The sequence below is a fragment of the Macrobrachium rosenbergii genome, chromosome 56 (assembly GCF_040412425.1).
Source record: "Macrobrachium rosenbergii isolate ZJJX-2024 chromosome 56, ASM4041242v1, whole genome shotgun sequence".
Taxonomy (NCBI): Eukaryota; Metazoa; Arthropoda; class Malacostraca; order Decapoda; family Palaemonidae; genus Macrobrachium; species Macrobrachium rosenbergii.
In genome coordinates, this window is record NC_089796.1 from 10,311,802 (window position 1) to 10,339,301 (window position 27,500).

The 27,500-nt window shown below is 37.1% G+C and overlaps 1 protein-coding gene across 1 annotated transcript in view; it reads right to left on the minus strand.

Annotated features, from left to right (window-relative positions):
• Nucleotides 1-19,862, minus strand: part of Rap2l (Ras-associated protein 2-like) — a 182,733-nt gene extending 162,871 nt beyond the window's left edge. Inside the window, exon 1 of the mRNA XM_067100634.1 lies at nt 19,696-19,862. The gene's annotated coding sequence lies outside the window, so the exon portion shown is untranslated. The remainder of the gene's footprint in view (nt 1-19,695) is intronic.
• Between the last annotated feature and the right edge of the window lie 7,638 nt (nt 19,863-27,500).

Genomic DNA, 27,500 nt, shown 5'->3' on the forward strand with positions numbered 1-27,500 from the left:
TACGCTCCAAATGCGAAGGCATATAATCCTCCCATGCAAGAGGCGAAACAAAAGGAAGTGGGACAGAGATGGTGGAACTGAGATGGGATTCTATTCTAAGTCACAATTCCTTTCCCTTTGGTGAACCCGAGGACCGTGGATAAAAATTTGCCTTTCTTAATGATTTTCTTCAGTTTCTTTACGAGTGTGGATGTCATTTTTTTTTTCAAGTTTTTACTTTTTTTTCACATATAAAAATCACGAAAAGGAGAGTGGAGGAAATTTTACATAAGAATTCTTTCGTATCTAAGCAAAATGCGTATATAAACAACTTTGCAAGTACATAAATGTTCAAGTTTCACTCGCAAATTTTATTATTATTATTAAGCTAAAAGAAAGATTCGCAAACGGATACATATTTAGTTTTGTAGGATACGGCAGCAAAGCCAGGAAAAGCCAATGCGAGTTTTATACACCGGAAGAGTCTCAAGGCAATCTCTGATAAACGCCAGCAAGCACAGACTCCAACAATGCAAATTTCGTCTCTGCATCCAAGTATTGTAACTATAACACCATGCACTGATAATCATTATTCATCAGTACGACCACCCCAATTAGCATCTGAGTAAGGACGGCCCAAGGACTTTCCTAACCAAGACCTAAAGAGGCGAGATGGAATATGAGATTTAGGCCTGATGCCAAGCCCTGGGACTTATGAGATCATTCAGCGCTGAAAGGAAAATTGAGAGCAGAAAGGTTTGAAAGGTGTAACAGGAGGAAAATAATTGTTAGGAGAAGGTGGAAAGTCTGATGGATGAAAAAGAATATGAACGAAGTAGAGTAAAAGAAAGGAAAGGGGTTGCAGCTAGGGGCCGAAGGGTCGCTGCAAAGAACTTAGGTAATGCCTACAGTGCACAGCATGAGGTGCACTGATGGCGCTACCCCACTAAGGGGAAAGAAGAGAGATGGCCATTGTATAAAATGCATTCTTAGATATACATTTACACAAATGCAAGGGTGCACAAAAATAAACATATTCTAGTATACACATCCAATTTGATAATTTTTAAAACTTGAAAAACAGGATAAACTGAAAAATGGAGTTATATTTTATTCTCAGAAGTCAAAAGCCAGTTATCCCTTCAAAAAAAAAAAAAAAAAATACACACCCACGATATTATGAGCAAGAGATTTACGCTGCTACGACCTTACGCCCATAAAAGGTACCTCAGTATTGTAAACATTCATCTCTCTTTCTCTCCTCTGCAACCTTCACCTCTGACATTTAGCGTTCTACAAGGGCCATTCATTTCCTCCTTGGAACTTTATGAATCTCAAAGTTCAGGTCGACTTCGGGGGGAGCGAGCGATACCCTGAAGCTGGATAGACCACGCCATGTACTGAGTTAAAGGGCATAGTGGTGTGAATTCAACGCTTTCCTGAAGTGGGTTTCATATGAAATTAAAAATGCTTTGACTGAACACAGGATTCAGAAATACCATCCAAAACGTGCTCAAGCTTTCGCCATGTGGGATCGACGATGCCTTGACGCGGATCTGAACTATTGTAAAATGGGCTCAACGATACCGTGCCTTGAGTGAGTTCCAAACTTACGATACACCTTCAGAGGGCTCGAATGTTATTCTAACTTTAGACACCGCCCTAATTATAATAAGGTGGCGGCTTGTGAAATCTCAAGCACGAATAAAATCGGACGAATCCAAAAGCCTTCATCTGATAAACGGAGGAGAAAAACAACTCGCACTTCTGGACAGCTCATGACTCGTGCTGGTCCCGACCACTGGCACAAGAGTTGGGGTGTGGGCATTTCAAAACCTCTTTCCTTGCAGAGCACCAAGCATCGCTAAAATCTTTAACCCTTGCAGAGCATCAAGCATCGCTAAAATCTTGAAAGACACTTAGCGGATCGATGCAAGCAGCAATGGGTAAAAAGGAGGCGCGAGAGCCAAGTAAGAAACAGCATGAAAGAACACGTGACATGACATGTCACACCAAACAGCATGGACATTCCACTGAAGGTCAACAGCTCGTCCCTGGGCCAACAAGAGGACTTATCATAGCCTCCAGCGCGCATGACCTCATACTTCAGACAGCCCAGACAGCGGGAGATAGCCCTGTGACAGCACTGAGCTTGGGACTAACAGACTATCCTGCATTTGATAAGAAATAAAGCAACATTCAGTCATTTAGCAATCCGTTGCATGTGTGTGTGTGCATATGAGAGAGAGAGAGAGAGAGAGAGAGAGAGAGAGAGAGAGAGAGAGAGAGAGAGAGAGAGAGAGAGAGAGAGAAAAGTCCCTTCAACGCAAAATTATTGAGAAGAAACAACCAGAAAATTGATCCTTGTTAGAAGGCACCTTCCGGTTGTATGAACTCCAAGTCCCCATTAAACCTTGCAAAGGACATTATAATCCGCGGAATACTCATTATAGCCCACTTCATTCACACAAACACACACAGAGCACCTCTCTTAACAGACTGCTCCCCTGGAGTACTTGAGAACGAAACCCTCAATTTTCTTTATAACCGCCATAATCCAATCTCTCCATTTACAGCCTGTATAAAAGGATTATAACGACCCAGATTGATTGCTATATTTACCTATATAGTAAGACACAGAACTCACAATATACAAAATCAAGTCAAAAACCAACCATTAGCAAAGGAAAGGGACTGAGACGTAGGGGAGAGATGGGGTTGGGTGGGTGGGGGGTTGTTCCTTGAGCTACGATTCTCCGATTATTCTTAGCAGAATATAAAACAAGCTAGCACAGGCTTTTACTACTACTACTACTACTACTACTATTATTATTATTAGTACCACTAGCAAAACTGCAGCCTTTCTTGGACAAGTAGAACATTACGAGTCCAAGGGCACTCTTGGGAAAACAGCCAGTACAGAAAAAGAAACTGAGAAAGAACAACCTATGAGGAGGAATAACAAGAAAAAAAAATACAAATATATAAACTATGAAATGACATTCACACAAAATCTTCTTTCTGCATTTCCTATCAACTTTTGTTGCTTCTTTCAAATCAATAATATACTCTTTGGAAGTTTTAATTTCAAGTCCATAAGAACAGGGTTCATGTTCTGAATAATAATAATAATAATAATAATAATAATAATAATAATAATAATAATAATAATAATAATAATAATAATGATTTGTTTAACAAAAAATCATTTGCCCAAATTTGAACTCCGACATTTAAACGGTTCAAATACAGGATTAGCCTTCAAAGAACATTACACAATTTGGTCACAATACGAATAAAATTTCTAGAATTCTAAACTGTATGGTATTGAACCTCACAGAAGAAAAGGCAAAATCTAGCATCAAAGAATGATGTAACATTTTATACGGCAAAAACTGTAAAATAATTGAGAGAGAGAGAGAGAGAGAGAGAGAGAGAGAGAGAGAGAGAGAGAGAGAGAGAGAGAGAGAGAGAGAGAGAATTTAAAGTATGAATAAATATTCTGAACGGAACAGAAGGGTTTCTCTAGTAAAAATCATAGCTAAATTAGGCTAGATCCTTTCAAATAATTAAAAGTTATGGATGAGATAAACTAACAATGTTGAGGATTTCGACTGATTTTCTTCAGACGAGTTGTATCTAAAGCTTGTATTTTTTTTTTAATGCTGTTCTGCATTCCATGCAAGCAGGGACTGGATCACGAACGTCGTTAGTTACGTTACCTGGAGTTTAGCGAGGCTTGCCAAACTCTCAAGGGAAGCTGATACACCTTTTTCTTGATGTCTTTTTTCTTTTTTATCACAACTACCAAGTACAAACACATATGAATAGAATAAAATATAGAAATCAGGCCAAAGGCCAAGCTTTGTGGCCTACGAGGTCATTCAGCGCTGGAAGTGAAATTGACAGTAAGACGGTTTTAAAGGTGTAACAGGAGGAAAACCTCGCAGTTGCACTACGAAACAATTGTAAGGAGAGGTTGGAAAGTCAGATGGAAGAAAGAAAACATGAACGGAGGTACAGTACAAGGAATGAAAGAGGTTGCAGCTAGTGGCCAAAGGTGCGCTGCAAAGAACCTTAAGTAATGCCGGCAGTGCACCGCGTGAGGAGCACTGAGGGCGCTACCCCCCCCCCCCCGCTACGGTGACAAACACATATGGAACTTTTACCCGAATACCTACCTGTGTGTGTTTATGATTGCAGGAACGCGCATAATCGCCCGAATGCAAAGAAAACAAAAAATTCTGATGAACAATAAGTATAATAAAAACTCGTCGACATGCATCTAGCTCTAACCGACATAATGGTCTGGGCAGGACATTCATGCCGTTGGCATGCCAACCAACCTACAATCCTACATGGCAGTCTCTCTCTCTCTCTCTCTCTCTCTCTCTCTCTCTCTCTCTCTCTCTCTCTCTCTCTCTTTAATAACTGCAGGCCATAGGTGTATTCTGTTCATTCGCATTCACACCTGAAACAGAATGTTTCATTTTTCACCATTTACATTTTTCTCATCTTCGTTTGCTCGAAAACTACAAACCTGAGGCTGCAAGCAGAGAACAGAAACATACACGACAAACCCACACACCAACCGCATTTGTGTAGAGAGAGAGAGAGAGAGAGAGAGAGAGAGAGAGAGAGAGAGAGAGAGAGAGAGAGAGAGAGAGAGAGAGAGAGATATTCTCTAACCACACAAACAAGCATACTAGACATAACGTTCACCATAGAGCACAATATCTTTAAAGTTTTGGGTGCAGTTGCAGGATGCACTCACACCGCAATTAGACTCTCCACGAAAGCCCAAACCAGCTGCAAATCAATTATCAAAATGGTAGATGCAAAATGTCAACATGGTATGCCGTCATGCCCTGGCCAGGATGGGGAAGGAAAAATTCATTCTGGAAGAGTTGATTGATGACATACAACGCACCATAAAATACCCTTTAATTCATCATGTACTCTAGTACAATGGCGTTAGCTGTCGCAAGTTTAAAAATACTGCAATCCCTGAACTATTTTCTTGTATTCTACTGTTAGAAAAATACGCGTCAGAATCTCTCAACATTTATCATTTGAAACTCGGAAAATGCTTCCAAAACTTCCTACCACACAACCTAGGACAAAATATCGGAATGCACAATAATGGCAAGATAAAAAAAAAAAAAATTCAAAACAAATGGAAATCCGCCACAAATACAACAAACAAACGACACACACACACAAAACCTAATGCACTGCACATACACAAAGCCTACACAGCACGTCGGACATAAACAAAACACCACAACAAAAATGCATAAACAGAGCCTTGAATGCGTAACATTCAAACGTGGCCTAGAATAGAACACACACACACACATACACAAAAACTCGAAAAGGCAACCGACGCACAAACAAACCCTAGAATCCAACGTAAGGCGTCGATAACTTTGCCAACCTGACGGCCCTCTTCAGAAAAAGAATTGGAGCATGCCTTCGAAATAACAAGGGAGCGAGAGCCACATGCTGTGCTTGCTTAAAATACACACACACACACACAATCTCTCTCTCTCTCTCTCTCTCTCTCTCTCTCTCTCTCTCTCTCTCTCTCTCTCTCTCTCTCTCTCTCGGACCAGTTAAGGCATTGTGTTTAACGATCTTATCCAAAAGGTTATAGCTTATTTTGAAAAGTAGCACTTAAAAGGGCTCTCTCTCTCTCTCTCTCTCTCTCTCTCTCTCTCTCTCTCTCTCTCTCTCTCTCTCTCTGTATCTATCTTACTCTTGATGTCACCGCCTGAATGGAACGGCTAGAAAACCAGCAGACGTCGCGTGGATTAAAAAAAAAAATAAAATAGAAATAAAACTGCTTCACGCAAATGCACGGAAGACTCGCAAAGCGTGAACTGAAGTGATCCGATTCTTTCGCAGAAGGCAGCTGCCAAGGCAGAAAGGAGGTGGTATAGGAGGAGGTGATGCCGGCCAAGTGTTTTTCTTTCAATATAACGGAGGCTGTTTCGGTGATAGACTGACTGGCGTGATTCACAAGACCCCAGAGCTGGTCGGTCGCCCGTATATGCATCAGTGGCGTGGTTAACTGTGCCTACTATGCATGTGACCAGCATTGTGTATGAGAGAGAGAGAGAGAGAGAGAGAGAGAGAGAGAGAGAGAGAGAGAGAGAGAGAGAGAGAGAGAGAGAGACCTACCCTGTTACTTCTAATTTTCAAAATTTATTAGGATAATGTTACTTCTAACTTTCAAAATTTATTAGGATATAACTTGTTTATACAATCTTCAAACACAAAAACTCTGTGAGAGAGAGAGAGAGAGAGAGAGAGAGAGAGAGAGAGAGAGAGAGAGACTGTTACTTCTAGCTTTAAAAATTTATTAAGATATAACTGTTATGTACAATCTTCAAACAAAAAAACTTAGAGAGAGAGAGAGAGAGAGAGATTCTACATGCTACGTATAACATTCTACTCATACACAATCTCAGGATTAAAATTACCAACGCTAAGCCCACAACTCATGATAATTCGCAGAGCCAACCCACCAGACAGAAAAATCAAAATCAAGAGAACATCTAGGTGAATCTATCACAAAGAGTAATGGCCATGTTTTTATCATCTCACACACTGTGCCAATGCAGAAACTGAGAAAACCTCCAGTCCTCCTCCGCCTGCGACTTCGGTTCTTCGTGCGAATCAATGTAGAAAGTGAAAGTTGAAATGTGTATGCAACGTGAAGAACAAAATCCGGCTGGTTGAAGATAACGCGTCAATCCTTGATAAGAGCATCAAGGATGGAGAAGAACAAAATCCCCCCTTTGGCAAATAACAGTAAGGACCTCTCAGTGAATGTGATAAAAACCTACATGTAAAATAACCTTAAAACTCAAAAGAAACAGGTCTATATAGCTTCTATATAAGAGTTCAGCTTCCTCTCTCTCTCTCTCTCTCTCTCTCTCTCTCTCTCTCTCTCTCTCTCTCTAAGAATAAATTTCAGACACGTGACCAAAACTGTGAAAAGGGTACGGACACATCAAAGTCGCGTGATCGTAATACTTCCGAAACTTGTGAAAGTCTCCATGAGTTAGGTGTGAGAGCGTTAATGGGGGTCACAATGAGGCCCGTAAAACCATCCGAGTTAGACTGAGCGACAACCGAACAGGCACACAGAGAGAATCAGCGACAAAAGAAAGAGAACAGACCGAATATTCACAAAAGAAATATTAGAAACTTAATAATAAAAGAATCAGCAGAACCTATTCCATGGAATAAAACGAGTCCAACTTTTGAAAAACACCTGGAAAACTTCAAGGGTATTATTATTATTATTATTATTATTACTATTATTATTATTTCAGTAGATGAAACCTATTCACATGGAACAAACACACAGGGCCCATTGACTTAAAATTAGAGCTTCCAAAGAATGTTGGTTTCAACCTCCCACCGCAGACTCCTCACTGCAGCAGTAACTGATCATGATACAAAGCCAGTGACTTTTCATCGCCCTGGGGGAGACGCGCACCCGCAAAATCTGAGTGGCATGTCACGACACTAAACACTATACCAGCGGACCAAGGTTTCAAGTTAATCCATGGGAACACGAGAAGCCTGTCCAACAAAGTAAATAAAATAAAGGATAATATCCATGAAATACAATATATAAAAATAAACTTGAAAGCATGACAACAAAATATCCCATAAATGATAAAAAAAAAATCCACTTGCAAAATACGAAACAGAAATTCTACAAATAGCCTAATCTCCAATTCCAAAAGAAAAATGACAGAATCTGCCTATAAGACAAAAACAGGCATAAAAACCTTATTGAAAACTCAAGATATTAAACATTCCACGAGGAAAATACACAGAACACTCACCCTACGAATAAGCATCACACCTCCAAGAAAAGCCGTGAAATGCAAAACTCAAACAAGACTGTCAAGTCCACAATGAGAGTTAAAGGAAAGGCTTTGCCACGAAATAACACTTGTCACAAAATCCTGGTCCTACTTAAGTATGGAATGGAGTCGTTGTACAGCTAAATAAGAACTGTAGACACGGAAAAGGACCATTTTTCTATATTTGCATGCGAGACAAACTCTAAATTAAACATGAATAAAGTTTCACGACTTGATTCAACAGAGTGAACGCATAAAAGGCAGAAAATGTCTACTGTATTGCTCTATATAAGATGCTGTAACCTCCTACAGTACTCACAGAACTTCCAGCATTACCCTTTTAATATGTTTAAAACTGCACGAGTAGGGCTCACGACTGCGCAACTCACATACAATGTGGCAGTGCAAATTACAGGAATATATTCTAAATATACACGGAGCCAAGGCCCCACCGTCAACAATCATAAGTTACAGAAAGCTGTAAGTATACAATATTAAAAGTTTAATATCATATACATCGCCTATTTTAAGAGCAAAGTGCAGTTACAAATGGGGGGCTTCCATTTCATTCCGTTTCGTCTGTATTTCGCATTTTAGTGGAACCGAAAAAGCAAGCGACATAATACACCACCTCTATTAAACCGGATAGATTTCTGGACAGAAAATGTTCGAATCACACAAATCAACCGAAACGATATGATAGTCGCACTTTAAAAAACAAAACTCGAATTCTAATTAATTAAAGGTAAACTAAAGGGATTCAATTTCGAGTAGTAAAATGAAAGGATACTCGCTGACGTACTATTCAACAAACACACCTCCTTAATTGCAGGCAGAAGGAATTGAATCGTTACTAATTAGTAAGAAGACCGTGCTGTTATTAAAAACCTTTAATAGCCTATCAAGATTCTTTGTTCTAAAACTGCTTGTACTGAGAAGTATTTCTTTAAATAAACGCAACCAAGCAAAGAAGTTTCAAACGGCTTCAAGATATTCTTTCTAACATTCTACTATATATATAATATATATATATATATATATACATATACACACACATGCACATACTGTATATAGTACATGGAATACTAGGCTACCAAGGAAAAGTTGAGATAAAACAGCTGCCAGCTATCTCCCAAAAAAGCGAGATCCCTCTTACGTACTGTAATTTACAGTACTCCCTATTAACCTATGATTACATAACAAAAGTATCAGTTAATTAAAATTACATTACTGTTCAAAATCCATGTTTCCTAAAGTGAAAAACCAAGATACAGTTACCATCACACAGAACAATATATCCCGGAATGCATGACAAAGAACGCTAGTGTCTTCCCGTAATGCATATCAACGAACTTTCGTCGTCAGATACAATGTAAATTTATTCAACAAAGATAAAAGGCATATTTTTTTTTATATCATAAAGGCCTTGGCATTCCCCACTTCCTGTAAGATGACGAAAGAGATTCTTAGTATTCAAACACAACAACTGAATTATTTTTATGTATTTCGTGTTGTATACAAGATAAGCACAAAATATCGTCAACACTAATAAGAGGGAAAACAATATCTATTCAGGCATACATTAAAAACATATCACTTAATTTCGAATTCACTCAACCTCAGAAATAACTCATACAAAAAGGGGAATTATAGACCTAACTGGTTTGTACAAACACTAAATACTACGTAATTATCATTACTGTCAATGCCTCCTATCAAACCTTTCAATACCCCACAATAAAATGTAACAACTTACAAGGCACAAACAAACCGTACTACAGCACAGGAGTTTAAAATAAAGTCAACGAACCTAACAGTGCAACGTGTGCATCAAAATTCCTACCCCATGACACCCACTAGTCCTACACCACACACAAATGACTTGCAGGCAATCTCGTCTAAACTAGCGGGATCTTGTTACTACGACTGCTTCGTTTGTATTCCTGTCACTAACTAGGAAGGTAAACTGACTGACGACCTAGAAGCTCGCAAGATGCGTCACATTGGACGTTAACGTGCGGCCTAACTGACTGAAACTGGAGATTTCGTGCAAAATTATAACAAGGCAGATTCTAGGCCCACTACAAAACGGCAACTGTAGTACTGTTTATATACCTTAACGAAGGAGAATAATCTGCGAGAAGAAAATTAAATAAACACTTGCTTTTATCCATTAGTTTAACCAAACCACTCAATAATGTTAACCAGTTACACTGGCAGAATTAATAAGGAACGGTAAAGACAAATTCTCTTCAATCATTGTATTCCACGCCTGAAATATTAAGAATCGCAGTAGCCCAAATAAAGACCTTGGCCCTAATGCCATGGTGTACATATACATCAAAGTATAAGTTGCTAATGAATATACATTACGAATGCCATCTGAAACTGCAACAAAAGACGAGAGCCATTAAAAACTTAAATCGCCAAAACACGTACGAAAATAATACACCGGTTTCTCAAGAGGAATTCTAAAACCAGCAATAATTTCAGGAATTAACTATTTCCACCGAAATTGCAGCATTTATAATTACACGGAAACATTTAATCAATTCAAGTACAAAATAGACTTATCAGTCCCAGAGGTGTATAATTTATTCACACACATTATTTTGATTTTGTTATTTTACACCAACAACAACCTCCAACTTGAAGATAAGACTACATGCACACTTTATACTCTTGTTGCACAAACAATTTACTAAAAATCGCCACGGTGCAAGTTCTCTCATAAAGCTATAAAAACCAAACTGACTTGGGCATTCAAAACTCTCCTCAACCAATAATCAAATCATAATCTCCCGCGTCGGTTAGCTCTTGATGCAGGCAGATTCCATAAACCACTCGCTCAATCCCCATTCGTTAACAATCAAAGAACTTGTCAATAATTTACATAATTCTGCCTCATGCTTGCTCGAACTTGGTCGCCAAGGCAGACTAAGCAATAAATGATGCACAACTCATTGCCTATTACATCACAAGACTTGATCTTGTTAGAATTAGCAAGCCAAATGTAGGCATCAAAGGTTACGACTGCTATAATGGCTCACTGGAGGTGTTGCCCAACAAAGTAATGTAGGCTATGTACTTTATTTTGGTTTTTATACTGAAATGTCAGACTGTAATGAAATGTCTTAAGTCAGCCAACATAACGAGATTCATCTTAATTTAACTGATACTCTGTATACTTTTAGTATGCACAGTATACAATGCGCTTTGTTCCAATAACGCCCAACACTATTAAATTTCTTAAGGCATTCCTTGCCAGTAGGCTACCTCGAATGTAAAATAAATAAAAAAAAAAAAACTCTCCAATCCAAGGTTTTAAGAAGGGCCAGTCCAACTATAACTTAGCATGAGCGATGCTCTTAGGATGTGTTCTTGAAAAAGTCAAGTTCTAGTACTGTACTGTATCTGATCTATATAGATACATCGGAGCAAGAGGGCTAGGTGCACACTGGAAAATAAATAAATGAAAATAGAAATGTTACCTAGGTAGGTATGAGATGATTATAAACATTTTTATAACAAAAAAATTTTATCATCAAATCAACTCATGGCAAATAAATCATTGTTCACAACAGAGTTGATAAGTGATGACGAATGTACTCGTCTGCCTAAGAAAACAAAATTCCTTATACTTATTGTCACCACTGTTGTTGTTGTTATTATTATTATTATTATTATTTATTATTATTATTATTATTATCATCATTATTATTATTATTAAAGAAGATTTCCAGCCACAACACTGAAACATTTTTACTCTTACAGAACTGAAACAGAGGATTAGGTAGTTCATACAAAGGAGTGTGAATACTGGATTAAGTAGTTAAAGAAGTTGGACAGCGGAGGGACGAGACCAAAAGACACACAAACACTGCGTCAAGTCAGGAATCAATGTATCTGAGGCTGTGTGAACATCAAAAGGAACTGTTAATACCACCTTCAGTGTGTTGTACAAGGCACGTATTCCTTGACAAAGAGCCAGTAAATTTTATGTAATTATCAGGAAGTCTACAATACAGAAAACAACATGGGCAGAAATACAGTAGGGATGTGATGAATACCTAAATGATCCTAAATTCAAGAACTTTACACCTTGTAGTTAACACACTAAAATGTTCTACAACTCGCTAATAAGAGGATATTTTAATAGCACTGATGAAAAAGGGCAAACCTACTATTGTATTATGGAAAACTATATAGGCTACACTAACAATCTGTACAACCATAAAATTAAATAATTCACATGTATAACATAAAAAGCCATATAATGAGTGGAAATGACGCAAAATGAAGAGCATCAATATTTTACCTGGTCATGGCTAAATCATTCACATCAAAATTGAAATCAATAACAAAAAAATAGGTGAGTGGCCTATATCAGAGTACAGTACATCAACTTCAATGGCAACAAATGCATATGCAAAAAGACAAGTTCACGATGCAGGCTGTTAAACCCTCTCCAAAGCAGTATAATAGACAACTGTCACAGCAGGCATCTACCAGCATTTGAAACACAGCAAGTAATATACCCTAGATTAAAAACAAGTATGCTTTAAAGTTAAGCTTCTCAATTTGAAATGTATGAAATTACTTCACATATGCTTTATATAAAAATATAACAGGGGCATCAAAAATAATTTTTGTATAATAGTCACATAGCCTATGGTTAATCTAAGTGCAAGTAGTAATCAAAACAACAAATGTTCATGAAATAAGTCTACAAAAATTGCAGTTGTTACATTTCACACAGATAATTTTCTTACAACTGATAACTTTTAATATCCCATCATAATTCTGTAAATATATTCTGAAATGTCTACAGCAACATTAACTTTTCCACCTTCTAACCTATTAATAATGGATACAACAAACACCGTCTCTCAAGCAAATACAGATCCACCCTTCAACAACAATACACAGTAGTAATTTTAGTCTTCAAAAATCAATACTGTACTAAATATCATACTTTAACATATCCATCATCAATGAAAGGACAACTCAATTTATACTTTACTCAAATGGCAAAACTCCTTTAAAAGAGCATAACTGACAAACCTCTACACATAACTGATAGACTCCTTTAATTGATTAAGGTTAAAGCTAAATTATTTTACCTTCACACTGATTAGCTAAAGCTTCAAACTACCCTTCACTAACCCTATACAATACAGTACCTATTACAGTACTTTACTGCTCAGTCCCCTGTAATGGTCTAGGGCCTCAATGCCTCCATTATTATTTTGGTAGCTGATCTGTTTATACAGATTTGTGTACGGCAGCAGGCAATCCCCACTCTTCCTTAAAAATGCCCTCGCCCTCCCTCCTTCCCTCTTCTTCCTAAATGCCTGGGATAGATGAGGGTATCAATTTTCCAATCTTGCAAGCCTCCACGTAAAATAGAGTGGTTTAGAAAAGTTCCAGATCTTTAAAACGTAAATCATGTATCATTATTGTACCTAAGTGAGAAAAAACCTTACTTCATAAGCCTACAATACAAAACCAAGTGAATAACATAAAAAAGTGCAATATGAAGGGATTAGGCTACAGGCTTAAGTAAATAACTAGTGAATCTCATTGAACTTATCCATACTCCACATTCAAGCATATTACGTATTATTTCAACATTAGAATTACAGTACAGTACCTGCATTCCAAATATTTCACAACTTTATTCTATATAATTTCAGTTCACTTGCCTTGATTTTCACAAACCATCAAATCATTTGATAAAATTCACAACAATATGTACTGATCACGCATAATATACAAATTATGTAGTTATACAGGCTGAAAATGCACTAATTTTGTCTTTTATATGCATAACTAAACTGCTGTATCTGCTAGTTTCAGTACAAAGTATATTAAGGACCAATACAAGAAAATGCTAGAAGAAGATGGAAAGACCATTCCTCCCAATTTTATAAAAAGCAGGTCTACTTTAAGAAATTTCCTTTAAGAGGGTTATGCCTATCAAAACCCCCTGGTGCAGAGAGAGAGAGAGAGAGAGAGAGAGAGAGAGAGAGAGAGAGAGAGAGAGAGAGAGAGAGAGAGAGAGAGAGCCCTCATTTCAAAATCTTTGGCACACACAATTAAATAAATGAAATCACCCTTGAAACTTGAAAAAACTTCTTGAAATATGTGGGTTACTTATGCCAAATTTAGTCAAAGTGACCCTCCAGCAGCTTTAGAAGTTGTGTGCACTGAAGACAAGCCAACAATCTACCCTCACCTACCAAGCCACCCCCCCCAACCCCCTAGCCAGATACCAGCACAAAACCCATACTAAGTTCCCCGTCAATACTGTACCAAGAACCATTTTTGCCTTTAGAAAAGACATAGTTATTTCAATATTACCAAAGGACCCAAATAATTCAATGGCTAGAACATCACTTATGAAACCCTATGTCATACCTTACACTCTTGGAGCAAATCATGCTGAGCAGTGACATGATTCTCACTTCACAGTTTACTCGTTTTAATTTTCTTATTTCTCTTTCACGGTTTATAGAATTCACTTTTATATTCCTTTTCCATAATGGGCTGCTTTCCCTGTTAGGGTCCCTGGGCTTGTAACCTTTAGCTTTTCAAATTAAGGCTTGTTATAATATTACTAAAATGTGTGAATATACGTACTACGAAGAAAAAGCAAGTTGTTGAATAAAAAAAAAGATGAGCAATACAGTAATCAATGCATTTCCTCTCTTTTGGCAAGGGACACTGTGAAATGGGGAGGCCTCAGAACTCTAGAGAGCAAGCGCTGTTGGCTGTCCAAATAAGGAAAAAAAGGAAAAACCCTAATACAGACAAGAAACACTACCATCATTAATTCAAAAAGAATCCACATACAACTCACAAATGATTTCCCTGAAAAGCGAGAGAGAGAGAGAGAGAGAGAGAGAGAGAGAGAGAGAGAGAGAGAGAGAGAGAGAGAGAGAGAGAGAGAGCTTCCCTAACTTTAATACTAACAAGTGCAGTAATCCACTGAAGTGCAAGGTTAACAGATACAGGAAGCTCTGGTATAACAAAAGCTTACCCATCCCCACTTATGTAATCCAATAAATGCCCACATAAGTAATAAAAAAAGACTGATGGGTACATACTAGTTAATAGTGCTATACAGTACAATATGCACAGTTACAAGTTCTGGACACTCAAGCACAGTGGAACATTATTTATAACAAAAACACTATTTTTCCACCATATTCTTTCACGGAAATAATGCTGCAATAAGTCCCGGTTGCTGTAGTAAAACAGAATTCTGCAAATAACAGTTGCATCATCAACTGAAAACACAGCTGTTGGGACATAACTTAAGAAGTGCCAGTGGGCCATTACAATGACACAGCACACAATTAGATAAACACAGGCGTGCTTATCATTTTGCACCTCTCACATTTAATGCACTAAATAAAACCATGGGAACTAAGGTCAGCTAAGGGTTCAGCTTCCTTAAACGTAACCATCTCAATGGAGATGACAATTGTCTGTTTATCACTGTCTGAACTTAAATTGCTAAATGGAAGATAAACAACAGGTCAAAGGAATGAAGACAATATTTTTTTGTTTTGTTTTTTACTGAGGAAGTCTAACACCTCAAAAAAGCATATATAATGCTAGTATGAATGTATGTATACAAAGTCATCCCCTCTAATGGCGGCTAAATCTAGAAGGAAAACGACACAAATGTGTCACTGCCACATTTGCCCTTTAACTTGTATGAAACCATGGAGTAAAAAAACTTCATACACCCACACATTAGGCTTACCTGCAGAACCCCCTACAGTAACTGCAGCATTCACATATAGGTCTCCTCTCCTTTCTGAGAACAATTCTTTAGTATTAACCCTTTACTAAACTATCACTGTCCACTATTTTCACATGGACAAACCATCCCAAAATACTCTTTTCCTACTTCTATGTATAACCCCATTTCCCATCCTATCAATTCCACTACACACATGCTATATATATATATATATACAGTATATATAGCCTAGTCTACAAACAGCCCATCTCAACAGCTTCAAATTTTTTTTCTGCTGTCCCAACAGGAAAAAAAAAAAATAAATTGTTCTTACCAGATGGTTCTAGAGAAAAGTTTATTTATCTGATTTTTTTTGTGCAAATACCATATTCCCAGCCATTGGGTTACTTTCACATCACACAAGAGCAGTGAGGATGCTAGTTTCTTTTTCTTTTCCCAGCATCTCTCAGAGTGAAACACGTAACAGCCTACAGGCACTCAAGAATACGTTTGCCTTCCTTTTAAGGAGGTTCATGAGTGTCTACTTGGTACTCCTCTCCCTTAAGGTAAATTACGGTACTTCTGAATCCCAAACTACTGGCACTTGCTAGATATTTAATTCTAAGGCAGCCTGATAATGAGAATTTAATTATAAGCATAACATACTAGTAGCTACACTTTAATGCAAAATGGTTAATTTAGCATTTAAAAATGCTATTCAATTTTATCTTATTTTATTTAACTAAACCTCTTTGCTAAAATGATTTAAACTGAAATGGAAACCACTTAACAGAAAATATGACATATTGTTTGTGTACTTTATTTTTGTAAGCATACCATTTATTTTATAACCAACCATATATATACAGTATGCACAGAAATCCTGGTTGTTAACTGAGGTCAGAGAATTACCACTGGAGATAAAAAATAAAATGACAAAAAATAAAAGCTGTTTGAGTCCTAATAACTGTTATCACAATTCTCATCATCATTAGTAATAAACCACAGAGTATGGCACACTAAATGAAAAGCAGTTAACCTTAGGGCATATAAACAGGTAATGCATCACAGCATGACACTCCTCACTAAAGACTATGCACGATTGTCACTTGGTTTGGAACATTTCTCAATAAAGATTATGCATGAGTGTTACTTGGTTTGGAACATTTCTCAACAAAGACTATGCATGAGTGTTACTTGGTTTGGAACATTTCTCAACAAAGAATATGCATGAGTGTTATTTGGTTTGGAACATTTCTCAACAAAGACTATGCATGAGTGTTACTTGGTTTGGAACATTTCTCAACAAAGACTATGCAGGATTGTCACCATGGTTGGGTACAGACACCTACTCTGTACAATTTCAAAGTCAAACTTCAACCTCTTGAACACCTGTAGCACAGGGCATAACCAACAGTTATACCACGGCATAATAAAATTCACAATGCTACAATCATTCCTAAAACCACTGCATAATAAAATTCCATATTACCATGGTAAGAAAATTAAGGTGGCGTCCTCAGAGAAAAAGAAACACTAACAGAAACAGTAACCAGCTTTACCATTTCTTTCACTCAGTATAGAACATATGTTATTAATTACACCCCCAAAAAAGCTGAGAAAAACTGTACAACACTAAAGTTACCAAGAATAAACACCAACAAATCAAACAATTGTATGCAGTACCTTTCAAGTAATCTATGCCACTTAAGCCTCAAAATAATCATACAGTCTGTTCCAAAACTTCAACCTCTCTCAGAATTTTATAGCAATACTTAATTAATGAATAACATTTTGTTTGCTTATAAATTCAAGGGGAAAGGCTTCAAGATGCAAAGAATACAGTACCTTTAGCTAAAGGCATGATGAAAAAGCTATAAAACCAAGAGACCAAAACAATATTGACTTTTATGAGATACACTGTACCATTTCACATAAAAAAAGACTGTAGCTGCATGGGGTTTACACATCATATAAAAGAACACCACATGCAATAAATACGAATGTACCAAAACAAGTTTATGGATGGTACAATGTCCCATGGCAAAAACATTAACCAAAAGATTGCGTTTGAATGCTATCAGATACAGGGTACAATTTACATTAGCAGATAAGCAATCCTACTACTCAGTGAAATGTACAGGACTACTGGTGTTTAAACAAAAATAAAAAAACAAAAGGTCCCTTCCAGTAAAGACAATCCCAACAATATGCATAAAGGTCTCTTTAACCCAAACATGTGCTTAGGAGCAAAGCTTAACAGCTGTCACAAGTCACAAACCACAATTTCTGATAGGCATCACAGACTTCCACGATTAAAAATTGAGAAATTAAACCCACTAATGCTGCCATACTATCCAACATCACAAACTTGATGCTACCATGGGCTAATTCATGACCATTGTTATTTCCCTTAAAATTATTATGGAACCTGCACAAACACTATCAAAACCATATCAAGTTAAAAATGCTTTTACAGTATCAGGAAAATCATCGCTATTATATTTATATGAATATTTTATCTTGAATAACTTAGTCAGTTCAAGGCAATTTCGAAAAGAGAAATGGCTACTGCACTCAGAGGGCAGAAATCTGTGGTAAAGTACAGTAGTGCAAGAATTTGTAATTTGGCTGTTCCCAGTTTCAATCCAATACAGAAATAAAAAAAAAAACAATTTATAAATTTTTCATAAAAACTAAATAAGAAAAATACTCTTAACTAAATATCTCTCTATAACCCTCGATAAATAAAACCACCATCGGAAGGGGTACTTTGGGTGTACTACATCTACATTAAACTACAGCTTGCTGATGAATACTGTTAGACCCAGGCTACAAAAATAGGTAAGCCATATGCCTTAGGAATTCAAGATTGCCTACATTCATTAGTATTCATGATGGTCAGTATGACACCAGACTCTGCCCATGTAATATTATCCTTGCATCATATTATCACCTTTGCCAGATTCACTTTGCCTGAACATGTAACAACAAATAGGTCATACTGTATAACCAATCGGTTGCCCTGGAAATTATATTGGGAGAATCTGGATTAGTTCATGTTAACTGGGTTAACAGGCTTTTTATTCGACTGCTGTACGCCTACAACTACGGCTGATTAAGCTCTAGGTCTGACAGGGGCAACATCCAAATCAAACACTGCCAGCATCCTATTAGGATCACCACTGGCCACCAAGCCCGACGAAACTTGGCTTATAATTACTATTTGTAATTAGTGTCTCAAAATATCCTACTTTTTTAGAACCACAAATCACCCTCTCGCTACAGTAGTTATAATGACAAACATCTGGTATGGTAACAGAGGAAATAATAATAATAATATAATAATAATAATAATAATAATAATCTTTATATCAGCTCTGGGCCATACCGAAGGGGTGCGATCTCGAAATGGGACCACAGCCACCTTCTTAGGAAGATACAACGGGCATTTTCCTTTATATTTTCTCTGCCATCTAGGCCTAAGGGTCACTAAGCCTTGCATCAGTGATCTGATTCGGAATGAATTAACTTACTACGCCTACGACAGCCAAGTCGTCGTCTCCACACCACGACCTTTTTACCTTTTGCGGAACTACCCACACAAATCAATCACACCCAGTGCTTTGTACGCTGTGTTCACCCACGTACACGAGAGTGAAAATGAGTGTCGGTCCATACTTCCAACATTTGGACGTCTCTCTGACCGACCATATGAAGAAGGCAAGTCCTCCATCCCCCCCTCCCCCATTTTCAAAATAAAAAAGAGAAGGAAAAAAATAAAATCCCACCAACACGAAGGCTAGCATGCGCACCTTCTCTCACTGGCTGCATGTATTTTTCAGCCACTACTTCGGTAAATTGACCTTATAAAACAGCGTGGGCGTCCACACGCCCTAAAAGACAGTCAAGAAGGGGCATGAGGGCGGCATCTGGGGTGGGTGGTGTCGAGGGAGAGAAAGAAAGAGAGAGAGAGAGAGAGAGTTGAATCCCCCCCCAAAGACTCACTCACTCTCTCTTGAAACATGAATCGTCTCCCCCCACACGAAAATAAAGCATCTCTTATAAGTCTCTCACCTGTTTCATCCGCATATCTGACGCAGGCGGCAGCTACACGGTGCTAAATCCATCACTCTCGCTGCCAATCTGAGAAAATAATGTGAGATACAACCCGAGGAATAGAATAAAATCCAGGAGTGGGCCGACACTCATCCTCCACCTGCACCATAACAAGCACCACTGACACTCCTGGCGGTAGACAGTGGAACTAATACTCGACCAAGGATATCGCATGGCATAGAAGTTATACTTCTACCGTTACTCGTTTATCATCAGATTTAAGCTTCCAAGCATTCATTCAACCTATCTAAGCATCTATATATACATATATTCAAATATAGTAGTATTCTGAATTGTTTTAAAATCATTAAAATGCAAAATTACGCAAAATACACTCGCCTCTCTATCTCATACAGCATGACTGCTTCATCACTTCACATTAGGGGAAGTTTCAATCGAACAAATTTCAGTAAAATAACTCAATTATTTATCCATTTCCTTCTCGTGTCAATATATTTAGTTCATAATATAATAATTCAGCTCAAATAAATTACTTTGATGTTTATATAAACAATACGAGCATCTGCATGCATCTAAAAGACTACGAGGACGAAAAGATTAGATGTAAACAAACACACGTTTGAGAATGGGCACATTTGCACACGATAAACACAACGGTACTGAGGGCAAGATTATAACAACGTTATAATGACTCCGACATGAGATAAGTAAAATCAGAACGAATCCTAAGTACAATAACGCGTATCTGTTCTAGGAAAGCGATGGGTGTTCTAGAAAACTATTAATACAGTATACAATTGGGATGTCTTGAAAGTAGCTGAGGGTAAAACATAAGGTACCGGCCAGCTGCTCGAGACTGCATAAGGACTAAATTTTACTATGAAACAGAGCTTAAAAATAGCTAAGCCCAAAGACAAAGATAAACCTTCATTGGTTTATATTTCTATTTCCTAATACCTGCAGTCCTGAACCATTCGTCTCTCTTAGTTGGGTAAGTACAGAGAGCCACATCAGGCCTCTAAATCCCCTTCAACACTTAGCACACTTAGGAGTGCCTTGGGTCAAGGGCCCGTGCTAAGCAAAGCCGGTTTAATCTAAATCAACTAACCTGGATCACGCCTCATCAAATTTGCTTTTCATGGAGAAAATTCGAATATGTTTTCCCTCAACTTCTAATAAAATTATATCTGACGTCTTTTCTACTAAACCAGCAAAATTTCATCGTTTTCTCTCTCTCTCTAAATGGCATCGATCCAAAAAGAGGAGAAATTATATAGTGAGATGTCTGTTCCAGTATCCGCCCTTACACGTTTTATAATGTTGCATGAAAATATATCTCTAGGCCCTAATATGAATGCCTTGAATCTAGGCACTTGTTTCCCCAGTGTAGTATGTGCACACAATATAATTAGACATCTGTGATGTCCTCTAAAGTCTAACCAGTAAAATACAGTAACGTTTTACCTAGTTGACCATAAATTTCGTAACGTAAGTACTACATGCTATGTACTTTCACGTCATTCAGTTCAACCGAATATATTTTGAGTGAGCCAGGTCTATTTTGGCTGGTGTCCCTCAGGGCACTTTTCTGCGATCTTTGTTGTTTTAGAATGTTTTAATGACATGATTAGTGGGATAGCAGAAAAGATGGCATCGTTTGGGAATTTTTTTTACCCTCTTAACGCAATTATTTGCTCAAACCCCAGCCCCCCAAGACAAAATAAAATGACATGCAATCTTGCTTCGTAAACTAATAGAATATTAGACTTGTTATCTTGAATATCAAATTTCTTTCTATGCTTTTCTAACAAGATCGTATCACTGCATAAAACATGAAAACAAAATTGATTTTGCTAAGAAAAACCACAGGGGTTTAGAGCCAATCCATGTTTGCAAAAGCCTTTACGCCTTTAAAGCGAAAGCTGTCAGGCACTCTGCATCGCATATGCAAACCTGAGCTTCAAATGGATGTATTCCAGAGATATACGGACTACTGATTAACAAGAATTCTAAGTATTCGTCGACCAGTATCAATCGGTTTGGTCAATCCTCCTTACCTGTTCACTTCCAGAACGTGGGATTCTCTGTCTCGCGAGTCACATCACATGCCCATTTCAAAAAGGCAAGCTTGTCTCCCTGGCTGTGACCGAGACTGGTTTGGACCTCCGAACCCACCCCAACCCATCCGTATACAAAAAAAAAAAAATAAATAAAATTCTAAAACATCCATTCCACTTTCGAGAGATGAAACTAGGACTAATGAGCCTGCAAAGTGAACCCGGCGTTCCCAAGTTGATAGTTTTTAAATCAACCAAAATTTGTTTTTCTTTTTCCTCTTTCAGGCCTCGTTGAGTACCATTGTCGTTTTTGCATCATATGGCAAAGGTTTAATAAAAAGTCTCAAGATATTTTATATATATATATATATATATATATATATATATATATATATATATATATATATATATATATATATATATATATATATATATATATACATATACACAGACATCTTTTTCTTTCTTTTTAACAGGCATGGACATCAGTCCTTCAAGGAACTGCTGTCCTTTAGTTATTCTGTCCTGGGACAGGGCCAAGTGTATATACTCTCAAGGCAGCGTTACCCAGAAAGCGGATGACTTAAAAATGCATGTGGCAAGGAACACACAACTTTCGTAATATCTCCATTGCATTAATGAATGCTCGAATAACAACATTCTTGGCCATCCAAAGGAAATGTTAACACAGGCAGTGGCACAGACACGTACACGAGCCCACCCACACACACAGACACATTATACATACACACATATATATATATATACAGTGTATATATATTATATATATATATAATATATAATATATAATATATAATATATAATATATATATATATATATATATATATATATATATATATATATATATATATATATATATATATATATATATATATATATATATTATTATCCACTTTTTGTACGTGATTCATTTAACACACATTACCACAGGTGAGAAATCCTCTGTATCAGTTCTTCGTCAATGGCTTGGAAATAAAGTCGAAACCGGTCAGGACCTACACCCCGTCTCTTATTTTTCACCTGTGGTAATGTGTGACATATATGTATATGAACTTAGTGAATTAATTATCCAAAAAGCTACTGTATTTAGAATCATGAAAGATTATTATATAAGGCAAGACAGCTGGCTTACTGTGTTTTCAAGAAGCTATTTGTATAAAAGTGAATGAAACACCCATCTGGCGAAGTTGAGTCAATTACCATTCAGAAAGGCACAGGGGAATCTTAATTACAGAGAAATAAAAGCGGCACAGGCAATTCTGATACCTTGCTAAAATATCAAAAGAAAATGACAAGTCATTCCTCATGACGAGGCTAAGACTCGAGGAGGGCTTTTAAACGGAACGGCTACCACACGAATAAAACACGATCCAGACACCGAACCTTTAAAGAGAATAGAATGTAGAATTTAGGCAAAAGCCAGGCGCTGGGACCTATCATGTCATTCAACGCTGAAAGGGGAATTGATAGTAAGAAGGTTTGAAAGGCGTAACAGGAGGAAAACCTTGCAGTTGCACGAGGAAACAATTTTTAGAGAGGGCGGTAGGTCAGATGGAAGAAAATGAATATGAACGGAGGCACAGTACAAGAAATGAAAGAGTTTGCAGCTAGGGGCCGAGGGGACGCTGCAAAGACCCTTAAGTAATGCCTACAGTGCACCACGTGAGGTGCACTGGCGGCGCTACCCCCCTACGGGGCAAATCTTCAAATGTACACCGTCAGTTAAGCCTCAAGCACCTTGGGAAGCGGAGAGAGTCAAGGATGAGACGTCAATAAGATGCAAGGAGAGGATCGCCTTCTGTAGGGATTTGATCCTAATCACTCTCTTTCTGAAGGGATTGGATTCTAGTGACTTACGTGTGGCACTCGCAGCATACCGGCGAGAGGATTTAAGCCGATCGTCAGACCGACTTTGTATCCGAGGGTGATTCTGCAAGATATGACCGTCCTTCTGCACTCTCGGGACTTGTGGCTACCTTGGGTCTTTGGTCTAAGAATGGTAATTGCTCAGACGATAGTACGCCTCAGTGTGTTGGCGCGGATATTATATATACATATGCATATATATATATATATATATATATATATATATATATATATATATATATATATATATATATATATATATATATATATATATATATATATATATATATATATATATATATATATATATATATATATATATATATATATATATATATATATATATATATATGAAGAGCTATCATCGGGATTATTTGAGGCGCAACAGCACGACAAAGTAGATCATGCACATTTATCCATGTGGCACCAGTAAGAAAGTAATAGCGAAAAGTAAAGCACATAATAAAAACAGAGGGAAGATAGTAAGAAAAAACATTAGGGAGAATAATAAGTACTGCTTGGAAATACATGAAGAGGGAAATACCTCTAAATAACAAGTAAAATACACTACTGTACAGTAGAGAAATGCTTTCTAAAAGGAATGTGGTCCTAGGTCAATGAAAGGAGGTAGAGTTGAATGATGCTAGACGGAAGAGTTAAGCGTAAGGAAAAACACAAGAAGTTAGACAAAGGGTGGCAGATGCAAGTGCAAATATGTGGGATAAGAATGAGTCGTGAATGGAGCGTGGAAAGATTGATGTTTGGAGATAAAGAAGCAGTGACTGACGATAGTGAAGAGAAACTACAGAAACTACTGAAAAAGTTTGAAAGGCTAATAACAGCAGTTGAGAATAAATGCAAGTGTAAGTTGCGAAAATTTGATGTCATGGTAATACCATTTTGCATCAAGTCAAATCATTTTTAAAAATCTCTTATGTAGAGTCCATAAAAATATAGCTTTTATTTAAAAAAAAATTCAGATCAAACGAACAAATTAAATCTGCATGTAAGTTTCACAAACATAGTTTTGTACGGTGAAAACTGCAGGTTACAAGAACCTCACGTACTTTGTATTAGCCTGGTTTTGAAATGAAGCGTGTCTCATGCAAAAACACGAAACGATGTTTTACTTCAACACCGGACGGCATAAGAAATCTACATTTGACATCATATTCCTGACCCTTGACATGTTTCACGCTTCATTAATTCAGAATTTGTGCGTGAATAACTTTATGAAATCGGCTGCTAAACGACATTACAAAAAAAAAGAAAAAAAAAACTATAGCTATATCTGGTAACAGTTGCATCTTAAGAAGCTGTTAATGATTTATAATTAAATGTTATGATGGCTCTTTTTAACGGCAACCAGTTACGCTCCATTAATTGAGGAGAAAAGAAACATCTCTCTCTCTCTCTACATAAAAACGATATATGTTTTTTTATAAGTCTTAAGTGGCTGAGTCATGAAAAAAAAAATTTACTACTGAAAAATAATCTTCTTAGTTCCAGTCGTTTGCCGTCGTCACAAATGACCTAAGCGTAAGTCAGCATTAGGAATTTGGGAAACCTTTTGATGAGGGATACTGAAAGACCTTTGAAAATGCCGAAAGCTGATTTAGAGATTTTCACTCGAAATTTAGCCGCATCTCGCAATTATAGCATATACCTGTAAACTTGACAGCGGTTAGTGGTCAGGTTGTCTTTTTTTTTAATTAACCTTCTGTAGAAGTGGTGATATTTCTACGGGCAAGGATTCCATGCTAAGTCTAGTGAAATCATTATGGAGTAGGATGGTAATTGGTCTGTGGTCCTAGTGGTCGGCCTGTCATGGCTTCGCTGTTTATCTTAAAAACAAATTTAATCTGAAATGTTTTCCACAGACTAAATAGGCGTTTTTTAGTGGACGATTTTGCTGTCGAATTTCATATGAAAACAAAAATTGGAAGGTGTACATTCAGTCCATTTAGGCTATATGGCCAACTAGTTGTGTATGACGCTTGCACTTTTCTTTGTATAATATTAAGTGAAATAATAAATATTTCCTGGTAAAAGTTCGTTTTCGGTCCGAACTCCAATTCCACATAAGGGCTAGTACTAAACACGGCGAAAGAGTGATTATCTACACTGTTTCGCAGTGTTTGGTACTAGGCCCCCGGGGGGTCAAATGTATTTCGCCGTGTTTAGTACTATCCCCTGGGGGATCAAATGTCCCTTCAAATGTCCCTAAGTGCATTTCGGAAAATTTAAACTTAGAAAAAATCATCAATTATTTACATATATTTTATTTTTTATTGTGATAAATATTAGTTTGCAAGGATTATGTATATAGAACATTTGTTTTTATTTTGTTTATGAAGATTCGAAAGATATAATAAAAAATCGAGTAGGGGTGTTCGGGCCGGAAACGAACATTAGGTAGATCTAAGTAGTAGCTCCGCTGCAGCGATTTCCTTCTAACTTGACTTTTTCTACAGTTTTTTTGGTTGCTAATTATGGATTTACCTTCAATTTTTGTCGCACGAATGTAATTAACCTGTAATTAACCCTTGAAGTCCATCCAACAAGGGGTTTCCATACGCGATCTTCACAAGACAGAGCACGGGTACGTCTGTTTGGAACGGTTCATACCCCGTCCGGCAAGTGCAATAACTTGTTAACGTATGGGTACCGCCCCCCAAGGACCAGTACTAAACACGGCGAAGGGACATTCCATTTGGCCGACAACAAACAAATGCACCGCCAGTATCAGAAGCCCTAAAAGTGCAGAAAAAAACAGTTTCTAAGGTAAAAACAGGCGCGGAGCTAATACTTAGAATTATCGAACATTATCCTATTTTTTGCCTTACTTATTTGCCATTTGCAATTTTTTCCTAACTTGCCGACGATTGACTTATTCAGAGGTGGAATTTTCTAGCACGAAGTTATCCATATAATCAATTCTCTTCCATTTTCTATGTATAAATTCGCGACACTTCAGAAAATGGTAATAATCTACGTATATGGATGACTTTTATGTTTATCTTCCCTCAAGCTCAGCTCTCTCTGTTTATAGATAAATAAACACACACACATATATGTATAATTTATATATATATATATATATACAGTATATATATATATATATATATATATATATATATATATATATTACTAAAAGGACGGATACTTGATAACGTGGACTGTTTGTCCAAGAAGGCTTGTAACTTTTTCTGAATAAATACTCTAGTTAGATACCATCCAGTTTGAATGAGGTCCTTTTAGTAATTCTACTAATGCACAGAACAGTTGTGTATGTGATAAAAAGTTAATATATATATATATATATATATATATATATATATATATATATATAATATATATATATATGTGTGTGTGTGTATAACCGAATCACGTTGTCTCACTTTCTTTCGTGGCATTGCTTTATATATATATATATATATATATATATATATATATATATATATATATATATATATATATATATATATATATATATATAGATGTGTGTGTGTAAGTTGGTTAACAAAATGGTCGGAAATGGAAAAAAATAATTCCTTCGAAAAAGCAGCAGAATAAAAGTTTTTTAGCACGTCCTAAAACATAAGAACATAGGGTTTTCCTAACGATTCTATCACACTTCTGGCAAATATCACCATCACAAAACTGAACTGAACTACATCGTCTGATAATTACCTGATGTTGCGCATGCTCCTGGGCGATCAGCTGAAAGTGGACCAACAACAAAATTTTGATTAGCCTCTCAAGGGTTGAACTGGTCGAGACATGTGTTCAATCGGTACACAAATGTCCATCCACCCCTACGAAGTTTGTGGTACTGTTACAGAGTTCGCACTTTA